The sequence below is a fragment of the Podarcis gaigeae genome (assembly GCF_964106915.1).
Source record: "Podarcis gaigeae genome assembly, chromosome: 5".
NCBI classification, from domain to species: Eukaryota; Metazoa; Chordata; class Lepidosauria; order Squamata; family Lacertidae; genus Podarcis; species Podarcis gaigeae.
In genome coordinates, this window is record NC_139681.1 from 20,856,008 (window position 1) to 20,872,088 (window position 16,081).

The 16,081-nt window shown below is 42.1% G+C and overlaps 1 long non-coding RNA gene across 1 annotated transcript; it reads left to right on the forward strand.

Moving 5' to 3' along the window:
• The first annotated feature begins 9,333 nt into the window (after nucleotides 1-9,333).
• LOC310845416 lies at nucleotides 9,334-15,384 on the forward strand. Its single transcript, XR_014564686.1, has 3 exons — nucleotides 9,334-11,157; nucleotides 13,344-14,467; nucleotides 15,073-15,384. It is a non-coding gene; the product is annotated as an uncharacterized lncRNA (long non-coding RNA).
• The last annotated feature ends 697 nt before the right edge of the window (nucleotides 15,385-16,081 follow it).

A 16,081-nucleotide genomic window follows, 5' to 3' on the forward strand; every position in this document is an offset into this window, starting at 1 on the left:
TGAGCAACCCATAATAATCATGAACAGGTAACAACCCTATCATTAAAATTTGCGGTGTAATCCTTATGATTATGATTAACTATTAAACAATCAACATTGACTTACATAACAGCACACAACAATACAAGATTTACACCACACACTACATCCTTACAATCTACAACTACTTTTCAAAGAAAGAGGAAAAAGGAAAATAAAGAAAAAGGTAAAGATAAAAAATTAAAGTAATTAAAATATAATTCCGATTATTCTCATTGTACTATTTCTCATGTTGTTATTTATCACACAGTGCCTTATTGTTGTTCTGTTTTCCAAAATCTTATCAAAGAAGTTCTATTGTATTTGTTATCACAATAATTTTTCAAATATTCTTTAAATACTATCCATTCCTTATTGATCTTCTGCATCGGGTATCCTCTAACTCTCGCTGTCATCCTTGCCAATTGTAAGTATTCTATCATTTTAACCTGCCATTCGGTTTTTGTGATGGGTCTTTTCACTCTTCCAATTCTTCGCCACCAGGATCCTGGCTGCTGTTTTTGCGTACATGAAGAGTGGTCTTCTATTTTAAAAAAATTCTGTTGACATTATTGCTAAAAAGAAGGCTTCTGGTCTGGTCTCTTTGTAAATGAGAATTTTAGTATCTTTTTAAATTCATTACTAAGATTATAGCACACTGTAAACTTCATGTCCACTTCCATAATTTCTTCCACTGGTTCATGTGAATATTCTATCCAAGTTCTTGGGCCCAACGCACCAGCACCACTTTTTTTTTACCTTTTCTTTTACCTCCCACTCAATATATAGATTGTACATTTTTGAAATATATTTTCCTTTGGATTGGATTAGTTCTTTTTCCAAATCTGATATCTTATTTTCAAATCCTTTTTTTAATCTATACTTAATCTTTCATTTAATTGAAAATATTGTAACTAATCCATCAGGTACAACCTAATTTCTTCAAACTTCTTCAGCGTCAATTTGTTATTGTTTTCTTCTAATATCATTCTATACATTGCTAGTCTCCTTTCATATTTTTCTTTTTTACTGCCATGCCTTCTGTCGGTGAGATCCCCCAGGGGGTCTTTGGTTCTAGTATTTCTTTATATTTTCTCCCATATTTTATAAGGGGATTTTCTCACTATATGGTTAAAAAAAAACCTGTGTACCGTCACCTTCTCATAGACTAAATACGTGTGCCACAAAAATAAAATCCACTGAATTAAATGGGACTTACTCCATAGTGCGTTTAGGATCGTAGTCTTAATTTAAAAAATGAAATAAAAAATAAACTTTCCTTGCAGTTGTGGCTGTGAATGCCTATTTTATTCAGTTGTATTTTATCCTTTTCTGATACTTTCCAAACAGCTCTGAGACTTTGGTAATCATCCAATTTTGGTTAACCTGTTCAGAGGAGAGGATTCAGGTCAATCTGTTATAAAACAAGAGTGACTACAGAACTGAAAGCCTCTCTTCTATCTGAGATGCATTTGTGGGAATGTTCTGGGGTGCAGGAGAGGATATATTGACTAATTATATCCTTATCCAACTTGTGCTAACAAGTTCCCAAAATATCAGCAGAGTTTATAGACATTCCCCTTTAAGTTCGCAACGGTAATGCTTGCACAGGTTCGCTAGAACCTCTATAATAATTACTCTGGTAATTTCCCCTTTGTTCCCTCTTAAAATCCAAGACACGACACAGTCTTTATAAAAGTATAAAAGAGTTTACTCACGTTCTGTTCACAATATGATCCCAGAAGGTAGGCAGGCTTAAAAAGGTTACATACACTTAGAAACTATCTTATAGGAAGATAGTACTGCCCTCTCTTGGCTGAGAGCCAAGAGGGCATCCTTAGATGTTTCCTCATCGAAGGAAGATGGCAGAGAGAGGCAAGAGGCAAGAGAGAGATGGCTGGTCTGCCCTGTGCTTTTATCATTACCTGCACAGGTGAGGCCACACCCACCACTGGTCACATGCGGAGGAAGTCCGTCCCCAGGAAGTTTACCTGCTTGCTGGACAGACATCCCTCCCCATGTTCTAACATGTACACTCTAGGAATGTTGTCATTGACTGCTCCTGTGTTTACATCCCACAGCATTGGTGACACTTTCCTATCACAGGCCTTGGGTGACAGCCCATTAACCTCAAAACACCTCTTTATGAGTAACAGGCCATATAACAGGATTGTGGACAAGAGGGACCAGACGCTGTGGCAGAGACAGGTACCAACTTTGTTCCCGTATCTAGTTTAACATAATTATTACAGGAGCTAAGAATGTCAATACAACCTGAGGGGCTAATTCACCTGCTCATCTTCCAAAGTAATATATGTCATCAGTTGCCTTCTAGCTGGTCTATGCAAATGAATGAACGAGCACAAATCTGAAATGGCAGTATAGAAAAGCCAAAGAGGTAACATTTCACCTTCTCAGGATGCTCTGTCACTGACCTTAAGGTGTTCGTTATTGAATGACGTGACCTCAAACCATGAGACCATTGTATTACAATGCACCAGTGCTATTATTTGCAGATGGAATCAACATAATAGGGGCTGGGTTTACGGTTTTTAAAACCACACTGGATGTGCTAAAAACTGGCTTACCAATGCAAGAATGTCTGTGTTATCAACTACTGTTTTTGGTGCATCACTGCAGTTTAAAAGGTCATTATCCTCAACTGTATAATTCAGCATTTAGTTTCCCTCTGATCTCTTTTTACAAGCTCCCCATCAATTGTGTCCCTGCAACTCAGGATAACCCTTTATGCATCCAATGAAGTGAATTATATTGTGTGTGTCATAATATATATTTTTTATCTTTCAGGTGCTACAAGACTCTTCTGTTGGTTTTGCTGAATTGAAAAGATTTGCCGCCCTGCACCAATTTTACAATGATTGCTCACAGATTGAAATGGTGATCTGAAAAAGCCATTGTGAAATGGGTAGTAACTTTTGTGCTAGATTCTACTGCCTCAAATGAATGGAATCTCAGCCTGTGGTCTTTATCTTGCAGGTCATGATTACAACATCTTATTGTGCTTAAATAAGAAAGAAACTCTGATCTCCCTCACCCCCTGCTTTGTGAAACACATTACCCTACTGTGGATTGTGGAGTTGTTGTTGTTTTCTAATGGGCCAGCATGCCTACTTTTGCTTTTAATTGAGCTTATTTACAATGGATAGAGTACTCGTCATCTCCAAGAGAAAGCACCTTTTCCCCCTTTTTTTAGGGATGAGGGATGAGCAGCTTTTTTTCCTTTTTTTTAGGGATGAGGGACATACAGAGTCAGTATAGACTGAGTTCATCTTCTGAAGGCAAGGATATGGTTTGTATGTTTGTTTTTTAATTGCATGCATTAAATGCTTGTTTTTATTTCTTTAACTGCAAATGATTCTGGAAGAAGATCTGGTCAGTTGGCAACTAATGAACTACTTGTAGCTATTTTATTCACAGATCTCTTGTATCACATCTAATTTGTGCATATGTGACCACCTTTCTGTATATAAGGTCTGTTTAGGAGAATGCCAGGTTTTCCAAGCATTCTGCTCTACACTGTAGCCAACCATATCACTATGCAAAACCAAAAGCAGGACACAGGTCAGGTGAGTACCCTTTCGTCCTGCTCTTTCCCAGTAATTGATATGCCTCTGATAGCGTATATCCATAATGATTAGTAGCCACTGATAGTCTTAGCATTCATGAATTTGCCTAATCTCTTGAGAAAGGTTGGCAGCCATAATCACATCTTGAGTAATTCCAGGGCTGTGCTTACACACATACACACACACAGACTAAGATGTGGACCCAGATCAGCCCTATCCCAACCTAGGTCACACCCAAGCCAGATCTGGTCCTATATCAGGGTAGGACTAAAGGGGCAGGGCAGGGTAGGACAAATCCACTAGATTCAGTTTGATCTGCCCAATCTAGCGCCCAGCCCCATTAAATTCCATAGTGCAGTGTTGAGAAATATAGTGGACTGGGCAGGTGAGGTTTTATGACATGGATTTGTCATATATTCCAAGCCTAAAGCCTATATCTCAGTGAATGGAGTAAATTCAGACTCATGCAGATTATGTAGAGATACTCAACAGAGATGTCCTCTATCCCCACTGCTGTTTGCACTTTCCACTGTTAGCAGAACTTGACCCATTAGCAAAACCATTTAGATCTGAATATATAATCAAATGAACATAATGATATGCCAATAATGTCGCATTATTTGTGAAAAGCCCTAAAAAACCATTTGGAGATGTCTTAGGCTTTGATAGCTTTATACTCTTAGGCTCAGTTGTTTCATGGATTTTGCTGGGCGGCGGGCGGGGAGCATTTGCAGCTGTTGTTGATTTGGTTGTGTATTAGTAAGTTCAGTGGGACTACTTCTAAATTAGTTGTCCTAAGAGGGTCCAATTTAGAATCTAAAATTAACTGACTTATTTTATTATGACTAAACCTGGTTAAATCAAGGCTGAATGGCACAGAAGGCAAACTGTATTGGGCACAATCTAGTTCACAGGCAACCCTCCTATAAAGCTTCATTGAAGGCAGTAGAGCACAAACCTTGGGGGGGGGGGAATTAAGAGCAAGAAAATGAAATAAAGTGTTCAAAATATTCCCCCACAAAGTTTTTAATAGATATAAATGCCCATGTTGCAGGCTAAGGCACATACAAGTTAAAGAAAAGGAAAGGGACAGAAAGCCCATTGGTGCATTAAAATGTGTCTCAGGAATATTCAGCCATTAGAAGACCTGACCTTTTATCTCTAGAACCACATGTACCGCACAACTAACTTTTTTCTATGGGAAAATTAAGCTTGCACACAGGAAAGTGAATGTTACCGTAAATGGAAAGTTAAAAGAAGACTCCAGACAAGCTATTAAAAAAACAAACTTTATTCAAAACATACATTCAAAGTCATGCATTAAAAGGCATTAAAAGAGGGAGCTTGGAAAATATGTACAGGATAGCAAGGAAGGAGTTGGGATGCTAATCTGGAACCTGACTTAAAGTGAAAAACTGAGAGTCTGAAGCACTTCCATCAACGTTCTGCATTTGTCCAGGATTTGTAGCTGAATAATTCCCCATTGCAGACCAGGGAGTGTAAGTGCTTGATTCCATGAAGAAGTTATCAGATGATGGTGGAGGCTGCCTCACCATCTCCGCACCATAATATGGAACTGGGCAGTTGCTCGCCTGGGAAGTCTCACAAAGCCCAGTTCCACAAAAAGCAGCTTGCTGGTAATAAGCAGGGTTCAATTCCAGGGAGCTCTGCTGTTGCGGGGCACACTCTCCCGGTTGCGTGTTGTTGAGAGGTGGCTGCCACAACCTCCTTCATAGCTTTCAGCATGATCAAAGTTCTGTGGCTGGTAATTTTGTTGCGTGTGAATATTTTGAATATTTTGGCTGCTTCCTGGACTGCTTCTCGGGCTGCTGTCCAGGCTGCTTCTTGGACGGCTTCTTTCACTCCGGCTATAAGGAGCTGCAGCCTGGTTCCCGATCCTTATCCTGGAACCAATGCTCTTTGGTGTTCTGCCCCTTCTGTTTTGAAACCAGACCTGAACAGAAGAAAGGAGAGAACCAACATAGAAGACATTGTTACCATGAATATGTCTTTTTGATCCAACAGAGAGAACTACATTTAATAAATTATGCTTATTCCTCTGGGGTTTCTCTTTAGTTCTCTGCAGCATTTTTCTACTCTCTTCAGCTCCGCATTCAAATATCCCATGTTCATAAACTCCAGTTACTGTTAAATATAAACCTTCTAAGTTGCAGTGACTAAATACTGCTTTTTGGCTGTATTTTGTTCTTCAGTATCAGAAAAAGCCACCTTTAAAACTGTACACAAGTGTACAGTTCCACAAGACTCGCTTTACTGAAGTATACCTGTGGATGTGAGCTTCACATGTAAGAAATTGTCAAGCATTTGTTAATGCCAAGTGGATGGCTGCATACAAGACTTAACATCTCTGTGTGCATTTGTGCTGGAAGGCAACACTTTATGCCTGGCAATTGTTTTAAACATTCCATAAACTTCGTAACAGTAATTTTAAATGGCTCACTCAGAAGACCTACCCATCTGTTGTGCCCTGTTTGGGGTCTTCTCCCTCAGCCTCCCTAGTTTCCTGGGGGTAATGGACTAGGCAGGGAAGTTTTCCTTGGAGAGAAGCGCTCCAATGGGAAGGCGGCTTTTGGGGAGGAGCGAGTTTCAAGTTCACTTTTCAACCGCTGATTGACCAATCAAGATTGGCCGGAGCGCACCCTTCCCTTGGCATCAGCCCTTAGCAAAACTGGAAGATAGCCCCATTGGCTTGGAGATTAGTGCGCACAGTTGAAGGGAATTGAGAGGATGGGTGGAGGAGCCAGAGAGCCAGACAGAACTGTGGTTTATTTTTAAAAAATTTTATTATGAAGCTTTCATTTTACAGACAGAGATGCGCCAAGACTTAGGCATGTTGAAAGGCTTTGCCCAAGAAGCCAAGACACTCTGAGCAAGTACTGTACACTCGGAAACCCCCTGCCTTTTGAAACATTTCCCCAATTGTTCCAACTCCAGATTTTGACTGTGGACCTTATTTGAACAAGTGACCAATTGTTCAGCTTTTATTTTTGATTTCAGTATACAAGTGCTTTTAGCTTGCTTGGGCAAAGGGAAGAGAATGCTTCAGTAAAAGGAAAGCCAGTCGAAGGCATTAAAATAACAAACTTTATTGAAAAACTATAAAATATACAAAATTTAAAAGATGGGGGGATTTATATGGATGGGTAACCCTAGAAGGCGTCGGGAGAAGGGAAGATATTGCTTTGCTGCCAATTTTGGTAATCTTCGGGCAACATTTGCACGGGATTTGCAGCTGGATAATTCCCCGTTGCATAAGTATTCCCCATTGCATGACTGTTCCCCATTGCAGACCAGGGAGTTTTACTGCTTGATGGAGTGCAGAAGTTACCAGCCGATGGTGGAGGCTGCCTCATCATCTCTGCATCATAATATGGAACTGGGCAGTTGCTTGCCTGGGAAGTCTCACAAAGCCCAGTTCCACCAACAGCAGCTGGCTGGTAATGAACCGGGTTCAATTCCTGGGAGTTCTGCTGCTGTGCGGCATAGACGGGCTCTCCTGGCTGCGTGGTGCTGAGAGCTGGCTGCCAGAACCCTGCTCCTTCAGAGCTTTCGGGATAATGGAAGCTGCGTGGCTGGTAATGTTGCTGTGTCGGACTTCTTGCACTGCTTCTCGGAGTGCTTGGACATCTTCTGTCAGGGCGGCTATAAGGAGTTGTAGCTCGGTTCCTGATCATTGTTTTGGACCTAGTCATCTTTGTTCTCGCTCTTCAGTTCTGAAACCAGGTCTGAACAAAAGCTTTCGGGATAATGGAAGCTGCATGGCTTCTTTTGGGGCTGCTCCCCAGGCTGTTTAATGGACTTCTTCTTCTGCCACAGCGGCTATAAGGAGCTGTAGCTCTGTTCCTGATCATTATTTTGGAACCTTTGTTCTCGCTCTTCTGTTCTGAAACCAGGTCTGAACAAAAGAAAGGAGAGAACAAAATGCCCATTATTTCCAAATGGATAGGTCATAATTTCACTTTATAGCTCAGAGGACCACCGAATATTTGTGCCTCGTGTGGTGTATTTTTTTCAGTGTGGGAGAACTAGGGACTTGCGGGACATGGCTAGAAAAGCAATGTTGCTTAAGTGTGGTTCCAACTGAAGGCTGCACATTTGGTCTCTCAATGCAAGGTGCTGAAAGCTGCCATCCTAATAGGAATATCCTATGCACACTCCCTTGGGAGTTCGGTCAGGTGGATCGGGCTATAAAGGTGGCCCAGAAAACCAGATTGTTTTATCCTCAAATTAGAGTTGAAACCAGGTCTGTTAAGAGTTTTTACTGTTCAAAGCCAGAACCTTTGATATTTGAAAGTATCTTCCTCCAATAATTTGAATGGGAAGGAAAAGGAAGCCTTAATCAGGAACCAGGATTTCTGAACAAGTATGGGCACAATTTCTTCCTACAGTGGAAAAGGAGGGGACACAACGCACCCACCCCTTACAAAAAGCCTTTACATCCACGGTACAACAGCCCCCCCCCGAAATAAAACCCCACAAAAACTCAGGAAAGAGGAATTTGGCTCTTGACTAAGGAACCTTTCGTGTTAAGCTCGGAGGCACCTGGATGAGCAAAGGCATTCGAATGACAACGCAAGAATTATTCTGAGTGTTTAAAATTTATCCAGTATTTGCGATTTAAGGAAGTCCCAGGAACCCCCACTTTCCCTCTTCTTACGTGCACACAATCTTCCTCGACTCTGATGCTCTTCGCCAGCGCCTCCCTAGTCCCGTATCCGGGGTACACGTTTTTTTCAAACTCCTTCTTTAAAAGCTCGATTTGGGCTGGGGTAAAAACTTTCCTTTTTCTCCTATCTCCTCCTACTTTGGGGCAGCTTCCTCCAGGGAAAAAGCAAAGAGGCAAATCTCAAGGAAGCGCTCGGTAAGCTTAAACTGAAGCGACGCTTGCAGATCTTCCTCCCGACATGGAAAGCTCAAGGTTTAATAATCATTTTTTAAAAAAGTTTCTCTTACCTTCGTTGTTGGTTGCAATCATGAAAAAACTCTTTCTCGCTCTCTCCTGAATTGGTTTTGCCTTAAAAATGGACACTAAGATCCCTCAGGTTCAATCCGGTATTCTGCTGGGCGTTCGCTCTGGGCATTTATCTCCGGTGGGCGATCCCACCCTTACTTCTCAATCAATACGAGGTTTCCCGGTTGCGGAATGCCATCCCAATGAGCTGCCCCGTCTTCATCATTTTTGCGTTTCACCCTTACTTCTCAACCAATAGAAAGAGTTACATTCTCTTTCAAAAAATCAGTTGCTTTGCCAAACTGGGTCTAACCCCTCCCTCCGTCGACACCCCTTTGGCAATTGACTCTTCAACTGAATGGAAGAGAATTGAGAGGTGAGGGGAGAGAGAGAGAGAGATTTCGGGCGCCTGCTACGCATTTTCTTTGTCAAGCCACACCCGCATTGTACAAAAAACAGACTTGCGAGGTCCAACCAAAGAACACCCCCCCACACACACTTCGTATCTTAAACGGGTACTCTCTTTTTAAAAAGGTTTTTGTTGTTCTAAAAAGAAGCAAGTATAAATTATTTCATATGCAAGGGCACCCGCCATCTTAGAAGAGGAATTCCTTGCACTAAGAATGCCTTTTCCAAGCTGGTACCTGCAAGTTAGGATTCGTATGTTAATCTTTTATAAACCCAAATAAATAAATAAATAAAATGACAGTGCCTTTGTAGTTGGTTCAATCTGGACGGTCAGCCCATTTAAAAAGGTTCCCCGGTTGCGGAATGCTCTCTCTAGTGAGCTGCCCCGTCTTCATCATTATTGCGTTTCCTTAGGAATTTGAAAATATTCCTGTTTGCTCAGGCATTTGGTGGCTGCTGAATAATGTTCCTGACAACCCCGAGATCAGGGGGGCAGAAGAATAGTTTTAAAAACAAACCAACAAACCTCCTATAATTACTTTTAGGATTCTTCCTAACTGAAATTGCTTTTAGGTGTTTAAAATTGTTATTTTTTTAATGTTCGAAATGTTTTAGAATGTTTTTGCTTTGTTTTTGTTTTTAAAGTGTGTACTGTTTCTGTTTGCCGACGTGGGCTCCGAAGGGCGGCGTATAAATTCAGTAAATAAAAACCATAAGAACATAGCAACCCGGAACATTGAATAGGTTTTATTTGTAGGAGGACGAAAAAAGGAAAACAAGCAAGCAAAGTTGAGGTATCAAATACATAGCTGCGTTTCAACCTATTACTAGTTCGTTTATACATTATGTCCCTTTCTTCCTACTAGGTTCAAAGATCACAATGTTTCACCTCCTAAATTGTAACTTGACAAATTTCAAAGCAGAATTTACCACAAAGTAACTTCCTAATATGAACAGCACCAATGCTGTGGTACCTCTAGTTCACAGGCAACCCTCCTATAAAGCTTCATTGAAGGCAGTAGAGCACAAAACCGGGGGGGGGGGGATTAAGAGCAAGAAAATGAAATAAAGTGTTCAATATACCCCCCCACAAAGTTTTTAATCGATATAAATGCCCATGTTGCAGGCTAAGGCACAAACAAGTTAATCTTATATGTCTTTAAAGCTTTGGAAAACAACTTAACACACTCATGGTAGAAAAATCAATTAAATCTTATATCCCCATCTCAAACTTCTGTTTTTTTAAAAAATGGAAGACTCATGAATGGAAACCAAACTTATTAACACAGAAAAGTGTTACTAAATTGACTTATAGCAGGATGTACAAATATACTTTTGCATACAAAGAAAATATAGCAACTTCCCACCACATTGATTGCCACCTACTCTATTCTCAGATACAGAGACTTGAAAAGAAAAGGAAAGGGACAGAAAGCCCATTGGTGCATTAAAATGTGTCTCAGGAATTTTCAGCCATTAGTAGACCTGACCTTTTATCTCTAGAACCACATGTACCGCACAACTGACTTTTTTCTATGGGAAAATTAAGCCCATGTTTATATGCTTGAACAAAGGAAAGTGAATGTTGCAGTAAATGGAAAATTAAATGAAGACTCCAGACAAGCTATTAAAAAACCAAACTTTATTCAAAACATACATTCAAAGTCATGCATTAAAAGGCATTAAAAGAGGGAGCTTGGAAAATATGTACAGGATAGCAAGGAAGGAGTTGGGATGCTAATCTGGAACCTGACTTAAAGTGAAAAACTGAGAGCCCGAAACACTTCCATCAACGTTCTGCATTTGTCCAGGATTTGTAGCTGAATAATTCCCCGTTGCAGACCAGGGAGTGTAACTGCTTGATGCCATGAAGAAGTTATCAGATGATGGTGGAGGCTGCCTCACCACCTCCGCACCGTAATATGGAACTGGGCAGTTGCTCGCCTGGGAAGTCTCAGAAAGCCCAGTTCCACAAAAAGCAGCTTGCTGGTAATAAGCAGGGTTCAATTCCAGGGAGCTCGGCTGTTGCGGGGCACACTCTCCCGGTTGCGTGTTGTTGAGAGGTGGCTGCCACAACCCTGCTCCTCCATAGCTTTCAGCATAATCAAAGTTCTGTGGCTGGTAATATTGTTGCGTGTGAATATTTTGGCTGTTTCCTGGACTGCTTCCTGGGCTGCTGTCCAGGCTGCTTCTTGGACGGCTTCTTTCACTCCGGCTATAAGGAGCTGCAGCCTGGTTCCCGATCCTTATCCTGGAACCAATGCTCTTTGGTGTTCTGGCCCTTCTGTTTTGAAACCAGACCTGAACAGAAGAAAGGAGAGAACCAAACGGGAAGGTCATAATTTCACTTTTAGGTAAAACAACCAAGCATAGATTAGTGTATGACAGTGGGAGAACCTACGTTAACTTATTTTTTGTTGTGCGAAAGGCATATAGGCATTATGTTCTGTGAATATAGAAGACATTGTTACCATGAATATGTCTTTTGGATCCAACAGAGAGAATTACATTTAATAAAACCTACCCATGTCCTGGGGGTAATGGACTAGGCAGGGAAGGGTTTATATATATATTTCTAAATGCCAATTTCTCTGTAGGAGAGAACTAAGTACTTACTCAACTTTTGCCAGAAAAAACAATGCAACATAACTCGTTTTAGTCTCCCCAGTGCAAGCTGTTTATGGCTGCAGTCCTTTGCACATTACCTTGGGAGTTAGTGTTAAAAACCAGATTTAATGTACTTTTAGCACTAAGCCCATCCATTGCAGAAATTAGATTTCTAAGGTGGGTATCTGAATTTTTAAAAAAATGATTTAAACTCAGTATCTGCATCAAATGTGTCAAATGAATGTGTGCTGTGCATAAATTTACTGGGAATTAGAGGGAAATTCTCACTATAATAAGGATGGCAAACATTGATCCAAACAACTGAAAAAAGTTTAGAACTTTGCTTAGTTGGCATTGTTAAGTTAGAGCTCCTCCTGTTGGCCATTCTGTGAACATGATCACAGTGATCAGGGTTGTAGATTAAGGCCTTCATGCGTATACCGGTTCAGACTTAGTTCTCTGCTTATTTTATTTTTTTACTTTTTTCTCACACTGTTAGGTGTTGTTGCGGAAGGTGTGATACAGGGCAGCCATAATCCCTTCACCATCCCAGCACATCCGCAGGAGCCCTGCCCAGTTGCTATGCCAACCCTGATGGTCCTAGACAGAAGACAATCAAGATCACAAAGAACTTGCATATGGGAGTGGATTCAGCATGGACTGAAACAAAGGACAATGATCAGATCTTCCCTCTGGGGGCAGGAAACTGCCAAGTCCCCTTTGTCTCCTGGAAGTGACTCATGGGGAGGGGGAGAGAAGGGAACCAGCCAGGTGACAGGACACTCAGGTTACCACCCCAACTCCTCCCTCAACCCCTCCTTTCTGTAATGTATGCATGATGTTTCTGGGGGTGGGCTTGACCTAGAGGAGGGGAATTTCAAAAGTTTTTATAAGGTCTTGCACACCATTTTTCTGTGTCTTTCCTCTCACCTGCAAGTGAGGGGAGCACCCTGTCGCATCAGTCAATAAAGGCCAAGCCTACAGGCTGCTGATTTGCTCCAATTTACTCTGGTTGGTGTCTTTACTTTTTGTCCAAGGGAGCACTCGGATTTTTCTGGTTACATAGCTAAGAGAGCAAGCTAAAAATCAGAAAGCCCCAGCTTTGACTGCTGCCTCTCTCATGCATTCACGAGGTGACCTTTGGTAATGCACTTTCTGTGCCCCCCACATCTGCAGCATGGGGGATAATAATACTGATTTCCATTACAGGGCTGTTAAAGTTTACAACAATATAACGCTCATTTGAACACTTGAAAGTGCTATACAAATGTTAAGGATTATTCCATTGTTTTTCAAATGGTTATGAGATGTCTTTAAATGCTGTAAAATGAATGGTAGCATTACAGGATTCGAGCATGTGCAATCTTTTTGCACACAGTGTCTATGTGCAATACTTGGTGATCAAAATAAAGGTGGGGAAATACAGGAAGAAGGCTGGAAACAATGACAAAATGTCTTTATTGGAAAGAAAGCTGCAACACTCCCCAGCCACCAATTTAACCAACTAAATTGTATTGGAAATCTTCCGGGTGTTTCAGTAACATCATCTTCCTGCCCTAATCTCCATCGATTATTCTTTATTACCACACTGCAACACCCTTAATCTTGTCTCTGGCTTAATGTGAGCAGACTAGAACCAAGAAGTCCAGGATTTTGCTAAATGCAGTGGAACCTCGGGTTATGTACCGTCCTCCTTACGAACGCTTTGGGTAACGAGCTCCAGTGACCTGGAAGTAGGTTTCCTGGTAGAGAACTTTGCCTCGGGATATGAGTGGAAGTCACATGCTGGCAGCAGCGGGAGGTCCCATTAGAAAAGCATGCCTCAGGTTAAGAACAGTTTTGGGTTGAGAATGGACCTCCAGAACAAATTAATTTCGTAACCAGAGGTACCACTGTGTATGGATGTGGAGCCTATATTTGCCTACAGTTCCTCACACCTCATGCTATGCAAGTCTAGAATTACCGTACTGGTCTGAATATAAGCAGCACTTTCCCCCCAAATTCTGACCGTGAAAAGTTAAAGTGCGGCTCATATTCGCAACCTTATGGTATGTAGTTAGGAGCATGGGGCAAACAGCTGCAGGAACATGGCAAAGCAGCACCCGCCCCGTGCGTAGTCCCCCATCCTCTCCCCCAAGGCCGGGAAGGGAAGAGAGTGCCCCCAGTATGCAGCCAGGAATGCAACGGTTTATATTCGGGTATTTCTTTTTTTCTCCGCCCCCCCTCTAATTTTTAAGGTGTGGCTTATTTCGAGACAATACGGTAGCCTCTGGCACTCCTGAATGGCATTTGAATCTATCTGCCGTTGGAGGGAGGAGACTGAAAAGAACCTACGGGTTCTTGGCCTCCTCAATTTTTGGCTTAATGTGTATCCATGTCTACATGGAAATTTTGTGCCAATTAGAACAGGTACAGCAGGAAGTTCTCCTGTCACCCGCCTCCTCAACTGGCATGACAAGCAGTTCCCAGGGGTGGGGCACGGTGAAAGATAGAGGAGCACGTGGATGGGAAGAGCTGCCAGTGCCTTGTCTTCTACAGTATTGAGAAATGACAAGATCTCTTTCCTAGTGGGCAAAATGAGAGGGGACACCTCCATAGGCGAGTCCCTTCAGCTCATTATCATGTTGACGGCCCTGGGGGAAGAAACTGGCATCCCAGGAGCTGCTGAGGAGTTCCATGTTCTATCTCCAGAAAGGACGCACAGTCCCCTAGTTACCGTCCCTCTTCCCATTGTCATCCCTTCCCCCTCTGGACTGGAAGCTCATCAAGGCTTGGATCTGTCAGAACATTAGAAGCTATAAACTGCCTGCACCCAGGGTTTCCTACCCTTCTGTGAGGCAGCTGCCTCAGGCGACAAATTCTGAGGGGTGGAAATGTGGGATGTAAACACAGGAGCAGTCAATGACAACATTCCTAGAGTGTACATGTTAGAACATGGGGAGGGATGTCTGTCCAGCAAGCAGGTAAACTTCCTGGGGACGGACTTCCTCCGCATGTGACCAGAGGTGGGTGTGGCCTCACCTGTGCAGGTAATGATAAAAGCACAGGGCAGGCAGCCATTCTCTCTCTTGCCTCTTGCCTCTCTGCCATCTTCATCTTCTGAAGGAGCAGCATGCCCTCTTGGCTCTCAGCCAAGAGAGGACAGTACTATCTTCCTATAAGATAGTTTTTAAGTGTATGTAACCTTTTTAAGCCTGCCTACCTTCTGGGATCATATTGTGAACAGAACATGAGTAAACTCTTTTATACTTTAATAAAGACTGTGTCGTGTCTTGTATTTTAAGAGGGAACAAAGGGGAAATTACCAGAGTAATTATTATAGAGGTTCTAGCGAACCTGTGCAAGCGTTACCGTTGCGAACTAAAAGGGGAATGTATATAAACTCTGCTGATATTTTGGAAACTTGTTAGCACAAGTTGGATAAGGATATAATTAGTCAATATATCCTCTCCTGCACCCCAGAACATTCCCACAGGAAAGAGGCCCAAAATGTTTGCCATGTTTTCTGCCCTGCACTCCCTATGCTATTCTGCTGCCCTAGAGTGCAGTTGAGGACTCTGCCCCATCAACAGTGCTGAAAGTTCAGTGACCAGCCTAATCAGATTTCGTGGAAATAATGGGGAAATGCGCAAACATTTCCTTTGCCTCAGCTAACAAAATGGCTTGCGCTGTTCCTGCTATCTACCCAAGTATCATCCTGCAAATAACATTAACCCTTTTAATATGCATATTGCAAAATGTCCTTGTATGCAATGAATTCCTGCAGGCAGCTGAAAAAGATGGCAATGACTTTCCTGTGCTGGTGCTGAGAGACTATGAAATTCCGTTCCCAGAAGTTTATCTATCTTGACCTCTTCCCTCCCACTTTTTCACAGGCAAGTCAAGCCACATTTTTTCAGAGGACTTTCAAATACTTCATTAGTCTGGTTTCCAAACATCTTTACTGCTATTTTTAATGCCTGGTGTGTTGTGTTGTTCACCTTTTCTTTTCTTTTTTATGCTTAATGTTGGCTTGAGGAGAGATTGTCCTACTGTGAAACTCCATATATAAACTGACTGGGCATTCCAATGTGGACAATATGTTCTCAGGCCAGTTGCAAGCAAAGACAGATTCCTGCATATTCTCCAGCAAGGGCAATGCACAGTTTTGTCACATCACCCTTTGCCAACCCTCTGGGGGCAACATGCTAGTGGTAGGTATGGACAAAAGTGGAAGCGATCACCCTAAATTGTCACACATGCACTCACACAAACAGCTCCCCCCCCTTCCTAGTCAAAAATCAATGCAGTCTTAGGGGGAGGGAGAGATTTGCTTGAGAGGTCAGGGCAGACCTGTCTATACCCACTCTATAGGGCGGGGATGAGAATGTCTAATTCCCAATTTGGCAGATGGGCAAGGGTTAAATTCTGCCTCAAGTCAGACACTACAATGAGAGTAATCCAAAATGATTGTGCCTGCTTTGGCAAGCCATTTGCTCTTAACACATCT